This window comes from Tamandua tetradactyla, chromosome 10 (assembly GCF_023851605.1).
Source record: "Tamandua tetradactyla isolate mTamTet1 chromosome 10, mTamTet1.pri, whole genome shotgun sequence".
NCBI lineage: Eukaryota > Metazoa > Chordata > Mammalia > Pilosa > Myrmecophagidae > Tamandua > Tamandua tetradactyla.
In genome coordinates, this window is record NC_135336.1 from 68,129,325 (window position 1) to 68,140,827 (window position 11,503).

Sequence of the window (11,503 nt, forward strand, 5' to 3'; positions counted from 1 at the left end):
ACTGGCCTGGGTTTCGGTTGGTGTTCCTCAGCCAGTTTAAAGGCAGGTGCTGAAAATAAGGTAGCTACGTCTGCTTTATCTTTTTGCTCTTAACTGTGTCAGAAGAATTAAAATTCCCTGAATTTAAAACAAAACAAAAATAGTTAATCGTTGCTTGTTCTATTCCAAGCACTATGAAGTATATTGTATAGATTGTCCCCTTTAATACTTATAATATCAGTGTAAGGTGAGAATGATTATTCTTTTCATTTAATATTAAAGGAAACAGGTCTTAGAGATGTTTAGAGACTTGTCCCTGCTCACCCAGCTACTCCATGTCAGAGATGGCTATGTTCTTAGCCACTCATGCATTTTAGAAATAAATATTTGTCTCATCATTATTTTAAGTAGGCACCAAACCAGGTCACTTTTCCCGCTCCAAAGAAGGAAGTTTAAGTAAACAATAAACACTCTGAAGTTTGAATTTACCTTTATCCCATAGTTCACTGAAGTTGAATAGTATAAATATATTGTACACTTGTTTTTTACTAGAGAAATTTAAGTATAAATATATATATTCAATAATTACTAATAAGACTCTGAGGCGCATCAATAAATAGCATTTACAATAGTCTTATTCAAAGCCATGTCCACACAGGAGCAATATTTTATTGGTGTCCATTCTATTATGTTGAGCTTGGTATCATTTAGGATTTGCCACCATAAAATTGTTTTGATTAACTCTCAATAGCTTATATCTGGTCAAGTGCATGCCAATGCAACTTTATATTCTGCTTTATCATCACATATCATCTTTCTTACGCCATTAAATCCAAGTATATTTGAAGTTAGTAATCAATTATGGGGAAAAAAAAGGATGCCTCTATGTCAGCTCTAGAAGGAAATTTATCAGAAGAATGTGATCATACTTCTTTTAAAATAAATATAAGCATTTAATAATAGTTCAGTGCATATTTGTATAGAATTTTACTGTATTTATAATATACTACCATAAAGTAGATACATGGCATAGCTTTCCCAATACTTCAAAACCTAAAAAGATCTCACCCCTAAGATTTATTTTCATGATCTTATTTAATCTTCAAAAGAAGAATAACATCTCTTGAAATGTATTACAAATAGAATAAAGCAGAATTTCTCAATCTTGACACTATTGATATTTTGGGCCAGATTATACTTTGATGTGGGTGAGGGTTTACCCTGTGCATCGTAAGATGTTTAGCAGAATTCTTTGATTCTTCGTCTCTAAACACTAAGCACAAGAGAAAACACTCCTTTACTCTCCCAGTTGTGACAGCCACAAATATCTCCATACACTGCCAAGAGTCTTGGGCGGGGGGGGTGGCAAATTGCCCCAGTTGAGAACACTAAAATAGAGTAAACCTTTGAGAAGCTTCTACCATTTTGCTCTAGAAAATAGGTTAAATGCCAAAGTCATGAATACCCCAATATCTACATATGGAAGTCTCTTCATATTCTTTCTATTAGTTTAGCTAAGCAGTTCTGAAATCTTAATATGCGATATGGAGTTGTAAGCACCAGAGAATGCTCAATGTACTTTGATAAGAGCGAACATACTATTGGTGGACAACTCAGAAGTCATTATTACAACTGTGGCAATTATAAGACTTGCAGAACAGGCAAGTTTAAAAGATACATCTTTGAAGCAATTAAATGTGATCAGTTCTATGGGGAAATCACAGTTGTTCTAAGACCATTTCACAGAGTAGCCTGACCTATTAGGGAAGGTGGGAAATGGCATGTCAGGAAAGTTTTGTTTTGTTTTTATTCTGAGAAAGAGGCCTTCATCTGAGACTTAAAGGATGAGTAGAAGCTAATCAGGGGAAGTCTGGGCTAAAAGGCAAGTTCTTTAATCTGCATTCACTTAGCTTTCACCTGGAAAACACATTTAATGATGTTCTAGGATATATAAATATGTCCATAAAAACATATCCATATTCATTATCACTTTTCAAGTAATCTTATTGTTGGGAAACATTAGAGGGAAAGAGATCAGAAGAAGAACTTAATGTAGTGAAAAACCTAATGTATGAATTAGACTCTGCCAAGTGTACTCTACATTTCAGTATGAGCAAAATGATTGATGACAATTAACTGTTGAAAACAGATGCATGTGATCTGATAAAGATCTGATTTTCAAAAGGTGACAAAATGACTACCTTCGAGAAATAATGGTACTACTTCTTCTATAGCAAAATAGCCAATATAAGAGAATTAATGTTTTCTTTAATTATTCTAATATTATGGTTCATATTTCACCAGAGATGGGGAAGATAATTAAATCCTTCAAACTCCTATTGGGCACTAAGCCACATGTATTTGAGGAAAAAAATAAAGAGATTAGTGATGTTAGCCAAAGTAATGTGATTTGGATAAACTAGGGTGAATATAATACATCTTAGGTTGATTCCTATTTAAAGTAGTATATTTATGTATGATCACATTTTGGTCACTGTCAACAATTATGATAGCTAAATGGTAAACGATATATACCCCCAATTAGAAAGAGCGATTAGCAAAATAATGAATTGTGCTTAAATTTATACTGTTTCCCAAAGGTAACTGTTTAGGGAAAGGCTTGTCTTGATTTATTGCCCTTACTAAATAAAAGGGTTTACTTTCTGGTGTGAAATATAAGACCTGAGAAATTCAAACATACTTGTGAAATCTAAACACATTTCATTTATTAATCAGCTGTAATGAAAGCAAAAGGCATCCCTTGAACAAACAAATAATAATCCCAGTGGAAAAAAGTGAAAACTTTACTTGTTAACAATTGTCTAATGGTGGTTGATTGCTGTCTGTGATCTTTAGCTTTTATTTATGTTGGTTCTAAGACCATTTGAATAAAGCAAGCTTCATTGTAGCTTCCAACAATTAATTTAAAAAATTGTGGGAAATATCTATTACTACTATAATATATCTGTAATTAAAAGGAAATTTGCTAACAATTTAGCTAGCAGACAGCTTCCAAATATGATTTTAAAATTCAGATTCTGTGTACTTTAGTGAAAATTGAAAATAACTTAATATCTAATAATCAAGAGTTTTGTTACATGTTTTAGTCCACTCATGTGATAGAAGTATATTTATCTCTTTTATTGGTAATGTTGAAGAATATTTTATGACTATGCAAAAATTTTTATGACATTGTGGAGTCAAAATGTAGGCTATCTAGCAGTTTTTGGAGTATTACTGCATTTTGTAAGAAGAAATGTCTATACAAGCAGAGGGAAAAAAGTTGAAAAAGGACATGCAATAAAATGCTGAAAGCATATATAATTATGTGAGGAAATAATTATAAATTATTTTGTTTGTATTACTCAATAAAATATATTTATTCTTATATTATGAAGAAAAATTATTGAAATCTCATTAGAACAAATTAGCATCTGAATATAGGAATGTAAACGATATTTTAGTATGTACTCTAACAATGTGGCAAAATATTGATATACTGAATTAAACTTATTTTTTAACTTTGTAGTTGAAACATTATAACTAAAAAGTAATGTTTAGAAATTCCTGATATAAATAGAATAATTTTTAGTATGCCATTTTGTTGATGAGATTGCTTTACTGACTTAGGCAAACATTTGTCTTGTTTCAAAGATACACATATGATACATAAATGCGATAAGATATGATTCCGCACCAGTGAAATTCTACCTTCTAGGTGTAATAAAGCAGCTTTAAATTTAAAGATAGGAAATTGAGAAGATAAGATTAGATGATCAACAAAGACTGTTAGTTAGAATAATGGAATTGGATGGTTTCTTTTGGAATGTGGCCAGGACACTTGAGAAGGGGTGATTAAACTCTTGGGAAAATATATAATTATCCTTGTTGTTAAGACACTAGGTTTACATTTCATGTCAATTTTCAACAGCCATTTGTTTCTTAGCGACAATTGTAGGATCTGGATTCAGCATTTATCCACAAAAATGAGCACCTCCATATTTAGAATCCTAGTCCTCAATCACACTAGGCAGCTATTGAATCCTGAAGTTCCAATTCAGCTTTTCAAATGTGAAGTCATTTTTCATAAGCTATACGAGAGAATACATTCATAGGCTATAAAATAAATAATAAAACTTTCAATATAATGGATGATATATTTTAATGAATTCTTCATTGTTGTTATATTTTATAACAACAATGGATATCCTTTTTTCCAAAGTTATTGTAACATTAAATATTTAGTTCTATTTTTTATTTACTGACCCAGAAAAAAACCTTCTAAATTGGAAATTCATATAGGTGGTCAAGATGTTTTTCAAAATTAACACATAATGCTTTTTTAATGAATTGATTTAAATAGCAGTTATAGCCTCGATAAAATATCATTCAATGAATAAACAGAGCGGCACGTGGGACTAAACATAATGAATATATACAATAAGACATAAATCCCAATATATGTACCTCAAACCTATAAACATTTCGTGAAAGAGTTTTTTAAAAGTAAAGGAAAACCCAAAAACCTCAAGCAGTTTTGTAAAACACATCTGCAGAACTAAACATAATGTAAATTACTTACAAAATAGTTTGCGTTCAAATTGTAAGCCTATAGAGTGTGTTATTCAGCTGTGCAGCTGTTAACTATGATCCCAATTTAAGAGAATTTTAATTCATAATTAGAATAGTCTATGCTTGGTTCCAGCTATAACTGGAAGTAAAAACCAAAAGACAACAAAATCCTATATATACTTCTTTATATATATTCCAATATACTTAATAAACTTGTACAATATATTTTTTCATGTCTTCTAATTCAAGTTAAAACAGGCATCAAACTACTTTGAATATTTTGCACAAAAAATAAAAAAGATTTAAATACCCAAATTCCATATAAGAAACAGAACTACAAATGCATATACTTCAGAATCACTTTTTGTACTTAATCCCCGAAAGAAACCAGATATTTAAACAAGCAAAACAAACCTGACACAATGATAGCTTTCTCCAGCTTTAACCTGATGTGTATGGTACCACTCCTTTAATCACCAACTTTTATTTGCACAATGTAATGTAGGTAGAAGAGCCTAAGCTCTGGATCCAGATTGCTAAATTTCCAGATTGTTCCATTTCTTTGGGTACAAAATGGAACATTAATACTGACCAACCTAATAATGTTGTTCTGAGGACTAAATGAGTTATATAAAATACTTAGATTAATATCTCTGGCACATAGTGCTATATAAATTTTGGCTGCTACTATTATTTTTATTATATTAGGCACTAGAGATACAAAAAGAAAAAATAATAAGTCATGGTTCCTAGACTCCTGATGAGAAAGTGAAGATACGTATAATTTATTATTTAAATAATAATATAATATGTGTAATACTATACCATATCTAATGATGAATGTATTCTAAAGGTGGAGAATCTCTGATTACCCTGCTTGGGTTGAAAGAAATATTCTCTAGTAATATAAAGGCCTGGATGCTAGTTTTGAGTTAACCCACTAACTAAAGGAATATTCTGAATAAAGTTATTTCTTTAGACTTCAATTTTCTTATTTAAGAAAAGTTGATCTTGAAAGTTTCTTTTATTATATATTTCAATCTCAGTCAATAGTTCTAATCTCTTTGCTCCCAAAAAAACTTATCCAAATATGTATATGCTTATGTAGTCAGAACCTTGTTTTTTAAGTCTTTGAAATCCACTGAAACATCTACTCCATGAATGAAATTCACTTTACTTCTCTACTAGTTGAAATGGATAAATGGTTAGACTATGCATTGGAGAAAATATAATCTAGAACTACCGAAAAAGTTTCCTTAAAGAAGTGTTTCTCCAAAAGACATTAATAGACAATGAGATAATAATCACTCATCCAATAAACACTTGTGTACCTATTAAGTGCCAGGCACTATTTTGGATACTAGGAATATGAGTGAACAGAAGTCATGAATCTCCTGCCTCATGTGACATTCTAAGAAGAGGGGGGAAATCAATGAAAACACATAATTAAATATGTCCTATCTTAGATGGGAATAACTGCCCTGGAGGGGGAAAAATATAAAACATGGAAGGGGTATAGAAAGTATTGTGTAAGGATGTAATTTTAAAGTGTGTGGTCAGAAATGGCCTCTCTAAGAAAGTTTTATTTTGTTAAAACCCTAGGGAAGAGAGAGCATAGGTTTGCAGATTTATGGGGAAGAGCACGTGCAAAAGCCCTGAGGTAGATGCTTGCCTGCTATGGTCTGGGAATAGCATGGAGACTATTGTGGTTGAATATAGCAAGAAAAGGCAAGCAAATGTAGGAGAAGATGATGTCAGGGAAGTAAAAGGGACCAGCTCATGTAAGGCCTTATAGACTTCTGGAAGGACATGGGCTTTCCCTCTGAGTGAGAAGTGGAAACTATGGGAGGGTTTTGAACAAAGAGAAAGGCTCTGACTCAGATGCATGATTTAACGGGTTCACTGTAGCTGATCTACAGTGATCTTTTTTTGTTTGTTTGTTTGTTCTGTTTTTTTAATATATATTTTTTGTATTTTTATTTTTTTCTCTATATTATCATTTTATTTCTTTTTCTGTTGTCTTGCTATTTCTTTTTCTAAATCGATGCAAATGTACTAAGAAATGATGATCATACATCTATGTGATGATATTAAGAATTACTGATTGCCTATGTAGAATGGAATGATTTCTAAATGTTGTGTTAGTTAATTTTTTTTTTAATTAATTAAAAAAAAAAGAAAGCCTAGAAGTATTGTTACTTCAGTTAATGGACTTTCTTGATAAGGAATACTATATTGCTCATTTTAACACTACGTTTTCCCTTTAGTAAACTAGCTTATGCAGTTTAGTCAGGAGATTGAAGGTGTGAAGAGGTATGGGAAATAAGGGGTATTATTACAGAAGTATCGTAGTCTATAGACTGAGCACTGTGTACTAAAGAGACAGTGTCTCCAAACTATTCTCTCTTGGAAACTCTAACTGCTTTGGGAAAAACCTTACATTTGTTGAATGCAGAGTCTCCCAATTCTACTCCACCAAGGAACTTCTTAATTTTTTTATTATTTCCCCCATTGTGCTTTGGTTCAAAATAAGATGGGTTCAAGTTTAAGCTCTATGGTTTCTGGGCTTCTGAACTTTGAGTTGATCATTTACTTTCTGAACCTCATCTATAAATGAGATAATAATACTCATGGTGAAAATGCATGATCATGGTGAAAATTAGATCAGATAAATTTTGTTAAGGGCCCAAAATAGCATTTTTCAATAAATGCTACTTCCCTTTGTCCTCTCCTTTATCTTCAAAACTAACCATCTGTTAACATTAAAGAGATGAATTCTTGTGAGATCCATCGTTACTGAAACTTAAGTTTCCACAGTCAAAGGACCTTAGCAGTATAGATTAAAACATCTATGACGTCCCCAAGATGCTAAAATGCTAAACAGCAAGGCAAGTACAGTAAGTATTGGGTATATCATAGTTGACACTTGAATGAGTCTTGGAAAACCTGAAAGTGGAGTTCACTGTTGGGTGAGGGGAATGGGACTGTTTCATCATTTCCTGGTAACTGTACCTTAAGTCTTAGAAGTAAGTGAAGAGTGGTAACCAATAAATCTCTTCCTCCTGTGGTTCCTGATCCCGGGTCACCTAATTCTGTGTCCTAAAATGCAGGCAAACAAACAAAAGCAGTGCTCTTAAAATGTACCTTGTTCACATTTGAAAGAAAGGGTCTAGATAGACTTTATCCTATTTCCTGAATAGGAATAAGATTACACGCACTTTAAAATCTTACCTAGCATCTTTTTCTTTTCTCAGTACTCTAACCCTAACTTATTCCCCCCTTCCTTGCACTCCTATTGCACATAAAATCTCTATTCCATTGTGTCAATTTATTGCAAGGGATTTGTTGCTATCTCGTATGACATCTAAAATCAAGCCGGGCACACAGTAGATGTTCCAATAAGTGTGAATTTATTTTCTCTTTATTAGGGTTACTTCAGGGTAGTTTTTAAAATGGAACCTTCCGAAAGTTAGAAAATTACTCAAATATTCAATTATTCAACTTAACTAATTGATTTAGAGGCCAAGGGCTGGGCAAATTATTCAGCAATTTCATGTAAAAATGCTAAGCCATCTATCCTGCCCTCCGGAGGGGGAGTAGACGACACAGCTTTGGTTGTACTATAATGTGTCATGCTCACCTCAGCAGACCTGCTGGAACTTCTGGCTTGAATCCCAGGCACAATTTGGTTCTAAGAGTTCTTGCTAACAGGTAAAGAGAAAGAAATACCCCTGTTTGCATTTTCCTTAGGAATTCCACTCTGGTCTTCCTGATCTAGGTAATTGGGATCGGGAATTCCTGGAGAGCCCCTGGGGGTTGTGGTATTTCCTGAGTTCCTGCAGCTACTACTCCTATGAGAGACAAAATCAGAGCAGAGCGACCTCAAGAGATCTTTATTACTCTAGAAGCCCTTATTCACAGGACTGCTGAAGAGTGTTATTTCAGGTTTCCTCGAAATTCTCAATGAGACATTTTAGGAGATTTGAATGTCATAGATTCCAACAGAAATCAGAGTTCTAGATAGGACTTCTGAATCCATCACTCATTCAGATCATAGTGATCAGACATGGGTTCTTGAGGTCAAATTAAAATACATTCACCTTAGTTTGCTTTACTCTTTACTCTTTCTTGCATATAGTTGATGTTCACTAAGCATTTGTTTGCATTGCCGAGGGTGATGAGTGAAAGGCAGTAGTAGGGAAACTTATCAGGTACACTAGGCCTTCTTTGTCATAATATATCCTTAAAACCTTCTGAATACAAATTCTTGTCTTCAGATGTGACCAGTTGTGATCATTGTCAGAAGAGTACACTTTGGATGGGACTAGGGAAGAAGAAAGGGCCAACTCTTGGGTTGGCCAAGAGTTAGTTCCTTGAGGGTTCTTTGCCTAACTATCCTACATAACTTAATCTCTAGGGGGTGGAGCAGACTAGTTGGAGGCAAGAGATGTTGCTTACTGAAATTGAGAAATAAAGGGGAAATTAAGATAGTTTCTATCCATTGACAATGAGATGCATGGTAAAAGAGATCTTGAGATATCTTAGCAAACTTCTGGAGACAGAAGATCTACTTTGGGGACACAATACAATTGGGATCCCTTACACATATTCTACCTTATATTTTAAAGTTTTACTAAGTGAAAGTTCGAGATCTATATTTAAAAATGCACTCAGATCATATGACAATTTGAAGAATCCTTTCTCTCAATGAAGTACCATGCTTTAACTTATTCATTTTTTATTTACTAAGTAAGCAGACATATCTTAAAAGCACATCTTGGGCAGTGCGATGGTTGGCTCAGTGGCAGAATTCTCGCCTGCCATGCTGAACACCTGGGTTCAATTCCCAATTGTATGTTTTTTACTTAATATGTTTTCACAGAGACCAAATCAATATATATTTTCCAGCATTCACTGTATAGTCTTGCATTTATTGCTAGAAAGATTTTTATTGGAGTCTTTGAGTTCTTATCTCTAGCTTGTTTACTGAATTTCCAGTCAGCTTTCTCAGGATTAAACTATCACATTCAAAGATATGTGTTTTGAAGGAATTCCTTTCCACAGAATGTGACTCTGAGGGCTTTGTTTGTAAAAGGAGCAAACAAAATGAATGTATGATCCGCTTTTAAATTTTTCTATTTCATTATATAATGCATGTATTCACTTAAAAAAAAAAGAAAGAAAGAAAAAATAATAAAATCACAACATATAAAAAAGAGCAAATCCACCCAGTTCCACTTGTCCCGCAATTATTCTCTCCAGAGATGACAACAGTAAGCATCTTCTGGTATATCCTGTTAGATAACAAATTATGATTTTGAAGTTGTTGTACCTAACTTAGTAAGTAATAATTTACTAAAAAGTAAAATAGCTTTAAGTACCATCATCTGCTGTTTCTTGGGCACTCACCATGTGCCAGGTGTTTAACATTCAGTTTATTATTTAACAGAAAGAAAGAAAACGGAATGAATGGATGGATGGAGGAATGAATGTAAGAACGTCCATCAGGTGTGTCAGGTTCTTTTGATTTGGGTAAGATTTCTTAATACAATGAAGTATTTCGGGACACCCTATTTTCAGAAGAAGAAAACCTGGACTTAAAAAGAGTTTAATCAAGGTGGCATGTTCATAGAGCTAATGACTGCTAGGTGGGACTTAAAAGTCTGTGTTCTGGGCGTGGACACACGTGCTGGTTGGTTTTGAAAGGTTGAATGACTGCTCTTATAACCGCAAACTTTTGCTCGGGTGGTAGCCAAGATTGTTTTCCCGCATTTGTTCCTCTTCCTAAAGGCTTCCCATTGGTAAAATTCTAATATGCTGAATCTATAAAGTCAAAGTAGTAAATCTCGTGTGAAACATAGATTAGGAAAAGACTCCACGGCCCACCCCTGGAATTGCATAGCCTTTCTACATCACCCTCAACAATTACAATTTTAAATAAGAGGATTATTGTAATCGAGTGCCCATCTACTGATATGTTCTAGATAGCCCTCTTTCTATTTCCTGTCCTGAAGGTTTGATAGTTCAAATTTGATTTTTTTTTTTTTTTAACGGAGATAGAGCGGAGTGAATGTAGAGTTATTTGAGAGTTTATTCCAACCCTTGGAAGCGGTAAAGAAGAGGTTAAACTGGACCAGGGGAGGATTTTTTTTTTTTTTTTTTTGAAGTCTTTAGCTGGGAGGTTCCATTTGGAGAAAGGTGCAGGGGTGATAAGGGTGGCGAGAGAAACACGGCAAGTTCCCATTTGCTTGCATTTCCGAGCCTGAACAATTTGATTCTCACCTGAGGGCGCAGTTGGGCACCTCTGGCTTGAGGTTGGAAATATTAACGAGAAGAACTTGCCTGACTTGCGCCTGAGAAGGGTATAGAGTGAGGCCGGGAAAGGACTGTGCGGCCCCTTTAAGTATTCTCGGGCCAGGGAGGAGAGGGAGGAAACTGGGAGCCGCCGGGACCGTGGGGAAAACCCACAAGCAATTGAACCGGAGAGGAGGCAGCGTGAGAGCTGAAACTTCAGACCTTGCAGATCCCCGCGGAGCCGCGGCGGCCGTCGTTCCCACTGGCAGCAGCATCCTCCAAGCCCTTCGCCGGGGAAGTCGTGGAGGCCGGGAGCCGCCGCTTCACAGCTGCTGCTGAGAACCAGGGGTGCGGGTCGTCACCCCTCAGGAAGTTTGGGCTCCTGGGTCCCTCCCTTGGAGTTTGGGGTATTGCGTTCGCGCGCCCCAGCGGGCACGGGGCCGGGGACCATGGTGGGCGCCGCACGGGTCTGCGGCTGGGGGCGCCCAGGAGGTGTGCGTGTACCCGCGGACCTGCTGCTGTCCCCAGTGCCCGCTGCATCCCCTAAGTGATGGGAACAAGGGCCCGCCCAGAGAGCCGCTGTCTCCGCACCGCCCTCTCGCTTGCCCCCTCGGAGTCACCCAGGCACACCCCCGGCACCCTGCGCCGGTACTCCGGG